The sequence below is a fragment of the Apodemus sylvaticus genome, chromosome 17 (genome assembly GCF_947179515.1).
Source record: "Apodemus sylvaticus chromosome 17, mApoSyl1.1, whole genome shotgun sequence".
Lineage (NCBI taxonomy): Eukaryota > Metazoa > Chordata > Mammalia > Rodentia > Muridae > Apodemus > Apodemus sylvaticus.
This window is the reverse complement of record NC_067488.1, coordinates 78575730-78587849: the sequence shown is the minus strand read 5'-3', so window position 1 is coordinate 78587849 and position 12120 is coordinate 78575730. Positions and strand designations below refer to the sequence as shown.

At 38.8% G+C, this 12120-nt stretch overlaps 1 pseudogene; it reads left to right on the top strand.

Moving 5' to 3' along the window:
• Positions 1-3831: 3831 nt before the first annotated feature.
• Positions 3832-11414, top strand: LOC127667913 (tyrosine-protein phosphatase non-receptor type 2-like; annotated as a pseudogene).
• The last annotated feature ends 706 nt before the right edge of the window (positions 11415-12120 follow it).

Below are 12120 nucleotides of genomic sequence, written 5' to 3'. Positions count from 1 at the left end.
TCTGATGTTAAAACATCTTTATAGTATGTTCAATGATTTAATTCCTTTTTTTTATAACACAGTGTCTCTAAGCTGCTGTTCCTTTCTCATTAACAACAATTTAAAGCTAATAGAGTATAATTTAGTTCATCACTGGGGGAGTCTTTATTCTTCCTTTTTATTTTACAATAAATTCTTTTAAGGTAAGATTAGAACTTCCTACAACTGTTTGTCCTTATGATTGTGTGGTACCTACAATATGCTTTATATTTTAATATACAAAGAATTTCTTCTTCTTACTTGAGACATATAAAGGGGAATTGTCAGTCCCTATTTGTACACATATCCCTGTTAAGGCCTAGTAAAATATTAAGGTATTAATGGAATGTTTAGGCCTAGGTAAAATGTTAAGACCTAGTAATTGTTATTTGGCTAGTGTGCCATTTTGGATGGTTGGTAACATTATAAAGAAACTTTCTCATGTGTTATTTATGTTGTTACTAGGAAACTTTCTTGTGCCTGATTACATAGCCCCTTAAGTCTTCTGTCCTTGGAAACCAGTAACAATAGTAATCAGTGACATTGCTTTGCATAATTACCCACAATAAGCTTAGAACTGAACCAACCACCCAACAGTGTATGTGCTTTTCTGGCATTTGCTTTTCTAAGCTGCCGTATGGATGAATCTCAACATAAGAGAGACATATGCATCAATGTAAAAAATATTTGGATTAAGACTTTCATTTTCATTAGTGGTCAAGTAAAGTTTATGTTTCCAAGACCTCCCTGGGAACCAACATCATACTGAGTAGAGAGACACATACTTGGGCAATTGACATCCAGGGTGGCAAGTTAAGACATGAATGTTAGAACAGGTAAGTCCCCTGCCACAGTTGAATCCCTCAACAAATGGAAGCAGGATAAGTGTACAACAAAGACGTATTCCTAAGGAAATCTCCCAATCCCTAAATCTTGATTGGTGGAGTAACTTGGGACACATGTTTGTAGATCTAGTCTTAAAAGCCCTGTAGATCTTAACTCAGAGCCACAGTTCAGCTCCCACACCTGAATCCTGTCTCAGATCTATCAGTCTTGGGGTGTGATATTTAACAAACCATTCCCAGTTGACTGAGATCTATGTCTGAGTGGTTTGTGTGCTGATTCCCAGAAGACAATCCCAATAAGAGCCATTACTTCCAGTAAGTGTGTACTTACAGAATCTGGCTATTCAGAACTCAAAGCAGTTGCCCATTGAAACTCTGAATACATATCAATTGAATGCTGTACAAACTTTAATTTTCCAAATTCTGCAAAATTAAACATATCCATCTATCAGATTTCCTTACTGCTAGTACACCTAGGGTTAATTCTAGTGGTTAATGAAGCTTTGTTCCATAAAGACAAAGTATGACAGTTTCTTATATTTTCCTTGAATTGTTACCATGTGATAGAAATTTTTTCTTTAAACTTTTATTGTTGGCAGGCAATGGTGGCTCATACCTTTAACCCAAGCATTAGGAGGCAGAGGTAGGCAGATTTCTGAGTTTGAGGTCAGCCTGGTCTACATTTTGAGTTCCAGGACAGCCAGGGCTACACAGAGAAACACTGTCTCGAAAAACCAAAAACCAACCAACCAAACAAGCAAAAAGCCTTTACTGTTAACATCATATTTCTAATGAATTTTTAGGATTTCTAAAACATTTCCTATTAATAATTGGTCACATTTCTATGTGCTAATTGACCTGGTAAGCCGAATATGGGTGATATATAATGGATAGTTTCTATTTCTTATTGCCTGTTGTAGCTGTATAAATAACAAGGTTCATTCCTGAATTAGCTGGAAAAAGTTGAGCAATTTCTACACACAAAACAACTCTTTCTGCATATTGAGATTAAGTAACTATATTAAGAGTTTCAAGCAAATCTAATAATACCATAAGAATTGCATATGGCTATGGTTTTTGAAGTGAAGTAGGAGGGCTTTGAATTACTTTGGTTGTCTGACTTATAGCCTGCCATTCCCAGCTCATTTTCATCAGTGTAGAACATAGGCACATTAGGATTCTTTTTTTTTTTAACAATACACGAGAGAATCCAATTAGTTTTTTTTTTTCTCATAAACTGAAGGTGCTTGCTTTTAGGATATTTGTTGTTAATATCTCCAAATAGTTGCTTAATACTCTTTGCTAGTCTTCACTGATTATCCATAACGACATGCTCTCAGCATTAGTATAAGGTACTATGACATAGTCATATACTACCTTATTTTATGATTATGTCAAAAATTAATTTCATTGCAAATCTTTAATATTTTACTTTGTGTGCTAAGAAAATCCATTCCATCATACCATTTCCTTTACATAATGAGCTCAATAGGAGAATGAATTGAAAGCAAAATAACCAAAATTCAATTAAGTTTGGGACCTATGTGATCCACATATGCATCTTCTCTTTTCTACTAAAGTTGACTTTATTTGATTCCTTTATTAATTGCAGGCATAATATTAGTGTACACTGTGTGAAGATTCAAATGTTGATTTCTGTCTCCCTTATATTTATGGTTACAATCTGTATTCAGAGATTCTAATGTCTCAATCTTGTGTAAACAGCAGCTATCCAATTGTTTCCTGAAGTATCAATAAAGAAATATGAACAATCACTGACTGAGCAGGGCAGAGAAAAGGGCTAAACTTCCTGCCAGCTGGGAAAGTGGGTGATGGAGAAAGGAAATTGGGGCTTAGACATGGGGAAAGAGGCCAGGAGAGACCACGAGAAAACAGCTTGAGTAGAAAAGACCATAAAATGCAACTATCTTGTGAAATTTTGTGGGTAGTAGCCTGATTATCTTAGAATATTAAAATAAATACTGCTCAGATGTTGTACCTTTAAAGTTTGTTAAAGAAATATAATGGTCCAATATTAATTATTTGAGAGATAGCTGGGTAAAACATTGATGAAAAAGCTATTGACAGCTGTCTTCGACTGTCTAAGTCTGAATTTCCCTGTAATATTTGAAACAAATTACTTAACTCTTGAGTAGTTAATCCAGTGGTGGACCACAGCAATTTTTTATTTTTTATTAGATATATTCTTTATTTACATTTAAAATGTTGTCCCCTGTCCTGGTTTCCCCTCCAAAAATCCCTAACCCATCTCCCCTCCCCTGTTCACGAATCAACCCATTCCTGCTTCCCTGTCCTGGTATTCCCCTACACTGTGGCATCAAGCCTTCCCAGGACCAAGGACCTCTTCTCCCTCTGATGTCCAACAAGGCCATCCTCTGCTGCCTATATTTCTGGAGCCCATAGGCCCTTCCATGTGAACTTTTGGTTGATGGTTTAGTCCCTGGGAACTCTGGGGGTATTGGGTAGCTCATATTGTTGTTCCTTCTATGGCACTGCAAACTCCTTCAGCTCCTTGGGTCATTTCTGTAGCTCCTCCATTGGGGACCCTGTGCTCAGTTCAATGGCTGACTGAAAGTGTATCCCTCTACGTTTGTTATGCACTAGCAGAGCCTCCCAGGTGACAGCTATATTTGGCTCTAGTCAGCAAGAAATTGTAGGCATCCACAATAGTGTCTGGGTTTTTGTAACTGTATATGGGATGGAACCCTTGGTGGAGCAGTCTCTGAATGGTCTTTCCCTCAGATTATGAACCAATCTGGAAATCAATTTCGCAGTACCTCAGAAAATTGGGCATAATACTACAAGAGGATCCTGCTATATCACTCCTGGCCATATACCCAGAGGATTCTCCAGCATGCAATAAAGATCCATGGTCCATTATGTTCATAGCAGCCTTATTTATAATAGGCAGAAGCTGGAAAGAACCCAGATGCCCCTCAACAGAGGAATGGAAATGGAAAATGTGGTATATTTAGACAATGGAATACTATTCAGCTATTAAAAACAATGAATTCATGAAATTCTTAGGCAAGTGGGTGTAACTGAAAAATATCATCCTGAGTGAGGTAACCCAATCACAAAAGAACACACATGGTATGCACTCACTAATAAGTGGATATTTGCCCAGAAGCTTTGAATACCCAAGACACATTTCACATATCAAATGATGCCCAAGAAGGAGGAAGAAAAAAGTATGGATACTTTGGTCCTTCTTAGAAGGGGGAACAAAATACCCACAGGAGGAGATACAAGGACCATAGCAAATTAATATCCCCCGTTAATTTTTAAAAATCACCAAGGGTTTGCAACTAACCTCTTCTGATCCATACCTTTTGTAGCTGAATTTTGTTGACTTATTTTATAATCCAAATAGTTAATAGAACCTCCTCCCTGTCATTTTTCAAGAGCAATATGTAACTCCTGGCATGGTTTAATTCTTTGTGTGTCCTTAAATATTTTCTTAAAGTATATATGTCAGAATCAGCCAGCAGAAACATCACCCATGATAAATAATGAATTGGGGAAATGGCCTGTGAATTATTTCTAGTGGTTTTTGCACAAAATATTGGCACGAAGTTGGGCTGGTCAACATTCCCTGTGGCAGAAAATTACACTGGTATTGTTTTGCAAGTTGAGCACTATTATGAGTAGGCACTATGAAAGCAAACCTTTCCCTATCTTGTTCATGCAAGTGGATAGTAAAAAAGGCAATCCTTTCAATCAGTTATTATCACAGACTAAGCCTTAGGTAATAAGGTAAAGAAAGTCCAGGCTATAATTGACCTACTGTTGGATTACTCTGTGCACTGCTCTTAAATCTTTTGACATTCTACATTTTCCTGATTTCTTTCTTTCTCCCTCTCTCTCTCTCTCTCTCTCTCTCTCTCTCTCTCTCTCTCTCTCTCTCTCTCTCTTTCTCTCTCTCTCTCTCTCTCTCTCTCTCTCTCTATCTCTCTGTCTCTCCCCCCTCTCCCTCTCTTCTTTCTTTCTTTTTATAAAAAATACAGGGAATTCCATGGGCTGGTAGACTCTTCTATGTGTTGAGTCTCCAGCTGCTCTTTTATTACCTGCTCAGGTGCTTGTAATTTTTCCTTAGTTATGGATGATAGATATACCCACACAGGCTTGTCGGTAGACCATTTTAACAGTAGAGACATTGGTATTTCAGCAGTGCCCTTCTCCCTTATAAGTTTGGAAACTCAATGTCAGTTATGTCCTGTGTTTGGATAATTGGCACAGCCTGGGTTTGCTTTTGATGACATATATCACTATCTTCACCAAGAGAATTTACCATTTCACCTTTATTTTTTCTTTGTTTGTTCTTTTTTATTGAATATTTTATGCATTTACATTTCATATGTTATACCCTTTCCCACTTTCCCCTTTGGAATCTCTGTCACACCTCAGCCCTTCCCCTGTTTCTATGAGAAGGGTCCCCCTTCTTTCCACCGACTCCCACCTCACCACCCTGGCATTCCCCAATTCCCAAACCTTGGGGAATCAAGCCTTTACAGGACCAAAGGCTTCTCCTCCTATTGATGCCAGACAATGCCATCCTTCACTACATATGTAACTGGAGCTCTGGGACCCTCCATGTGTACTCTTTGGTTGGTGGCGTATTCCCATGGAGCTCTGAGGGTTCTGGTTGGTTGATATTGTTGTTCTTCCTTTGAGGTTGCAAACCCCTTCAGTTCCTTCATTCCTTTCTCTAATTCCTCCATTTGGAGCCCTATGCTAAGACCAATCCTCCTCTGTATTTTTCAGGCTCTGGTAGAGCCTTTCGGAAGACAGCTATAACAGACTTCTGTCAGCAAGCACTTCTTAGCATCCACAATAGTGTCTGGGTTTGGAGTCTGTAGATGGGATGGATCCCCAGGTGGGGCAGTCTCTGGATGGCCTTTCCTTTAGTCTCTGCTCTACACTTTGTCCCCATATTTCCTTTAGACAGGAGCAATTCTGGGTTAAGAATTTGGAGATCAGTGGGTGGGTCCTCCCCCAACAGGAGCCTTGCCTAGCCTCTGGATATGGTCTCTACATATCCCTCCCCTTTGTTGGGCATTTCAGCTAACCTCATCCTTTTGGGTCCTGGGAGTCTCTTGCTTTCCTGGCATCTGGGACTTGCTTGTGGCTATCCCCACTTCCCCATCTCCCATTATTACATATTTCTGTTCAAATTCCTGACCATCTACATATCATCCCTGTCTCCTTTCATACCTAATCATCTCCCCTCCACACCCTTTCCTCTCAAGTCCCTACCACCCTCTACATCCTGTACCATTTCACCCTTTATTTCATCATGGACTATCTCTGAAATGGCAGGAATGTTAATTCAAGTAAACCACTGCTATAGAAGATCCTTTCCCCATAAAATTTATGGATATATCAGCCACATAAGGCATTAACTTTCCTATTTGACCATGCAGTTGCATACATTTAACAAATCTCAGACTTTGTTTATCTAAGATAACTTTTCAATTCCTAGAATCCATGTATAAACCTTCTGAAGTGGCCATTCTGAATTTCAATCATTTTGCAAAATGATAGTTACATCAGCTCTCATATCTCCCAAATTTTCTATTTCAATGCCATGTACTTGTAATTTTACTTTTGGCCTCTGATCATTAATAACATTGCGAGATCACACATTTTCTAGTACATCTAAACCATTCTATCATTTCAACATTAATGGACTTACCCTTGATTCAAAGAAACGTTTTCAGATGAGCAATCATATCACCTGCATTAAATTGCATCTTTCTTTTTACATAAGCTATACTTTTAATTTCTCCTCTGAAATCTTTGCCTATAATTCCTGAACATACAATGAGTCCTTGAGGAAGTCAATCCACTCCTTCCTAAGATCATAACTCCAGTAGTTATTTCATAACATTGAATTTTGGGGGATACAATAAGATGTTTAGCTGTGGCCAAGTTCAGAGCTCTGCTCCCTGTGATAGCCTGAATTATATTTCCAATGTTAAGTGGAGGCTTTTTGGTCTCCTTGTTACACTGAAATGGCTTATTATTTTTGCTGTGGGGCCTTGAGCCATGCCCCTAAGGACATTTCCTGACAATAAGAAATTGCCTTGAATATCTCTTTTGGACCTATACTTATTGGTCCAATGGCAACACTGCCATATTACCTGCAAACCCCTGGAAACCTAGTCCTTCTTTGTGGTTTATATTTAGAAAAACTATTGCTTGTAGAGATGTCTTACTTGCAATTTTGTTGCAAATTACCTTATTTCCCACAATTAAAGCAACAGGTATTTTGAGATCTGAGACCTCTAACTATAACTTGACCTATTGTATTAGCATGGTATATTATAGAAACAATATCGGTTTATCCTTTATCTAATCATCCATAGGCAGTACTGGATGCTTTAATGGTTTAATAAATGCTTTACATTTGGTATTAGATTTTTCACACACCATACCTCTATTAACACCTGCTTTGTATCAGGATCTGATTTGGCTTTGTTCACAGCTGAAAATAATCTTTATAAAAATATCAAAGAAGGGCTATCCATAATGCTGTGTAATAGGTATAAATGTGGTAACTTTTCCCCCGGGGTCCTTAACTTTGCCCCAAACTCTTAAAATTATTAAGTGATATTGTTCTATAGTAGAATCATCAAATTAATTTGTCCTTGTATATCAGAGTACCACTGTTCATCCAGCAACTGGTCTTTTCCTATATTCATCCCCCTCAGTCTACTTCGCTGTTCAATATTTGTGGCCCCTTTTCTCTACTGTGTTATCCATTGCAGTTGGGGAACAGCTTCGAGTATGACTTACCAATCCCTACCAGTACTGGGGAATAATTCTATTTTGGGTAGCCCAGTTATTTAGAATTTGTTTTAGATAAATCAAGTGCATCTTGCATGAAACCATAGGCTCTTTAAATAGCCTTAGATCTATCATTTCTCTAGGACATCATCCTATTTTGTAATAAGCTTGTTCCACACCAATAGCAGACATATCCTCTTTAACTACTGGAGAAGCTGATGATAATCGCATAACCTCAGGCATCCCCTGCTCTAACTCTGGTGGTAAAGTTGGTTTAAATTTGAGCCTTTCTCTCAAAACTGCTAATTCATCACACCGTCCTCTCAATTTTTCAGCTTTTCTCTGGACCCACATCCCTCCTGTCCAATTCTATTTCCTCGTTTCTTCTGTAGGAATCTCCCATTCTCTTGCTCACTAGGGCTGAGCCTTTTTGTTCTCTCTTTCCAGTGTTCCTTGTCTCACAAGTGCTTCCATCTCCACCTGCAATCTTTTTAGTTGCACAGACAAGTCTGCAACTCTTTCAGAAAAGAGACCAGAGTGACCACCTTTTTCCCCATTTCAGCAACTTATCATTTCTTAAGCACTTCCGTTTCCATCTACAATTTTTCAACTGTGCAGCCATTCTTCCAACATTTTTTGAAACAGAGTGTAGGAAGAAGAAAATCTGTACAGAGCCATATGGGGCAGTCATGCACTTGGTCGGAGTTTGACTTTGGTCAAGGATAATCCCTGGCTTCAGGCAGGAATCTGCCATTAGGACATAATAGGGAAGTAGGTTAAAGCAGGAATTTTTATCCTAGGGTGGAGAAGCTCAGTGAAGGTTAAGTTCGTGGTTCCTCCAGGTCTAGGAACTCCTGAATTAAGCAGGTGACCTACGCAGCTGCCAGAGCAGTCAAGACGAGGACCTCCAAGAGAAGCTAGACAACTTCCACCGGAACTCAGCCCAGAGTCTGGGGGGAAGGGTTTCCCAAACTGTTAAAAGGTCTGGCGCCATTAAAGTTTCCGGCCAGTAAACTTTGTCCTGGCCCTTATTTCTTTTCGCACCTTCCCTATTCATCCCTCAGCTTCTGTTCCAGCAACCCAGTTCGTAATAGCTGCAGGCAGCTATGGAATCCAACAAAAAGCAAGCAAAAAAAAAAACAAAAAAAACAAAAAAAAACAAAAAAAAAAACAAAAAAAAAACAAAAACAAAAACAAAAACAAAGAAACAAACAAAAACAATTAAACAAAAAATCCTCTTGGGTTCAAAGCTGGGATATCCCAGTGGTTGCAGCCACAATAAATTTTTTGCTGGCATCCTGAAAAGCAATCCATTTCTTCATCACATGCCATTTGCTATATGGCTTTTGGAACCAAACGTCCCTATTTATCCTTACTTTTATGCACCATTTGTAGCTCATCTTGCTATTTTGTGGGGATTTTTTTTCCTTGCTGACGCTTTATCCCCTCGGGTTTCACTCCTAAAACTAGAGAAGAGAGAAAGACGAGTAGAAGGAGAGGGGAATTAGGAAAATCCCTGAATCTAATTTTTTTCCTTGTGTTTCTTCTTTGAGCATAGCTAGTAATAGGCTGCAAACAACCTCCCTAAGTGAACAATAATCACCAGGCCTACCTCTTGGGGCCCTAAGATTTACATCCTTTCTGAAAGTTTCCTAGAATTTCAAATGTCATACAATCACAGAAACTGTCTTCAGCTGGCAAAACTATGACTTGGACGGAGTTCAAGACAAATCATAATCAGCTGCTGTGGTCAGTCCAAAGTAGCCTTATATCTCTACACTTGGTATTAAAACAAAACCACATTCTTATAATATTTCTTTTAAAAAAAAATCCAAAATTCCAAAATTGTCACTACAAAATTTCAACACAATTCTTTACAAACCTTAAAAGGACAATATTCAATTTCATATGAAAAACAAAAAACATGATTTAAAGATAACTAAAACAATCCTGAAGAATAAAAGAACTTCCAGAGGTATCACTATCACTAATTTCATGCTGTCCTACAGAGATATATCAAAACTGAATGTTGTCGGCATTTAAAAAAAAAAAGACGTTGTCAATGGTATTCAATTGAAGACTCAAACAAAGATCCACATACCTATACACACCTGATTTTTTTTTATAAAGAATCCAGAAATACACAATGGAAAAAAGAAAGCATTTTCAGCATGGAGAAGAGTGCAAATACATCCATATTTATCACCCTGTACAAAACACAGGTCCAAATGGATCAAAGACCTCAGCTTAAAACCAGACACACAACACAATTAAAGAGAAAGACGGGGGGGGGGGCGGGGAGAGGTGGGGGGGGCACGGATCGCACATGCGCCACAGTGCTAGCACGCTCCGGGGATAGAGCAGGTCCAGAGCTGTTGGCTGTGGTGGTTCCCCTCGCACTACCGCTGCCCCCACCATCGGCTACAATCCAGCAGGAGTTTGAGGAACTGGATACTCAGTGGCGCTGGCAGCCGTTATACTTGGAAATTCAAAATGAACCCAATGACTATCCTCATAGAGTGGCCAAGTTTCCAGAAAACAGAAATCGAAACAGATACAGAGATGTAAGCCCATGGCCCACTTTCTAACACATGCTGTCACTTCCGGCTCACGGTGTGGCAGCAAAAGACCAAAGCAGTTGCCATTCTAAACTGAACTGTAGAAAAAGAATCGGTTAAATGTGCCCAGTACTGGCCAACGGATGACCGAGAGATGATGTTTAAGGAAACAGTATTGAGTGTGAAGCTCTTATCTGAATATGTAAAATCATGTTATACAGTACATCTACTACAGTTAGAAAATATCAATAGTGGTGAAACCAGAACCATATCTCACTTTCATTTTACCACCTGGCCAGATTTTGGAGTTCCGGAGTCACCAGCTTCATTCCTAAATTTCTTGTTTAGAGAATCTGGTTCCTTGAGCTCCGACCACAGCCCTGCAGTGATCCATTGCAGTGCGGGCATCCGGCATTCTGGCACCTTCTCCCTCGTGGACACCTGCCTTGTTCTGATGGAAAAAGGAGAGGACGTTAATGTGGAACAATTATTACTGAACATGAGAAAGTATCGAATGGGACTTATTCAGACACCAGACCAGCTCAGATTCTCCTACATGGTCATAATAGAAGGAGCAAAGTACACAAAAGGAGATTCAAATATACAGAACTGGTGGAAAGAACTTTCTAAAAAAGATTATCTCCTATTTGTGATCATTCACAAAACAGAACAATGACTGAGAAATACAATGAGAAGAGAATAGGTTCAGAAGATGAAAAGTTAACAGGACTTCCTTCTAACGTGCAAGATACTGTGGAAGAGAGCAGTGAGAACATTCTACGGAAACGCATTCGAAAGAATAGATAGAAAGGCTATGATGGCTCAGAAGGTGCAGCAGATGAAACAGAGGCTAAATGAAACTGAACGAAAAAGAAAAAGGTAAGCCGGGTGGTGGTGGCGCACGCCTGTAATCCCAGCACTCTGGGAGGCAGAGGGAGGCAGATTTCTTGAGTTTGAGGCCAGCCTGGTCTACAGAGTGAGTTCCAGCCAGGGTTATACAGAGAAACCCTGTCTCGAATAAAACCAAATCCAAAAAAACCAAACCAAAAAAAAAAAAAAAAAAAAAAAAAAAAAAAAAAAAAAAAAAAAAGGTGGCTATTGGCAACCTATTCTCACTAAAATGGGGTTTGTGTCAGTCATTTTGGTTGGCGCTTTGGTTGGCTGGGCACTGCTTTTTCAATAAAATGTTCTATAAATTAAGTTTTACCCAGCACCTTTCTGCACCAGTAGGTGACAGTGGTGCATTAATTTCAAGGGTTTGTTAGCAGATGCCTCATACCCCAGAAACATTGTGGTAGAGTAGACATCAACCAGATAAGGGGTATTCACACTCACAAGCCCAGCATCTCAGGACTCAGCACTGCAGGCTCCTCTGAGACCCAAACTGTCAATGGCTCAAAACAAAGACAAGCATGCTTGTTGAAAACTGTTACATCTTACAGCTGTGTTCACACCAGTATATTGAGAAATCCTTTATCACAAGGATTGGCTTTTGGAGGTCTTGTGGATTTTAACCAGCACTTGATATAAGCAATAAACATTGTGGGTTTTTTCTACAGTCTTAATGGAAAGAAAATATCCTTTAAACAATGTATGTAATGTGTAATTTACTGTTGAAGTGGGCATTACAACTTTATATCCATAACTATTTTAGGGTAAATATATTTTATAAGTACCTATTTAATCTTACTTTTGTAGTTAAATGTACTTTTTGAAGGTTCAATTTGAAAGTCGGTTACCATAGAAAAATAAATTGTGTGTTGACTCAGTTGTTAAAAAAAAAGAAAGAGAGAAAGATGGGAATAACCTAGAATACATTGGCACAGGTGTTCTAGAAAGAACACCAATAGCTCAGGCACTAAATTCAACAGTTAATAAATGGGACCTCA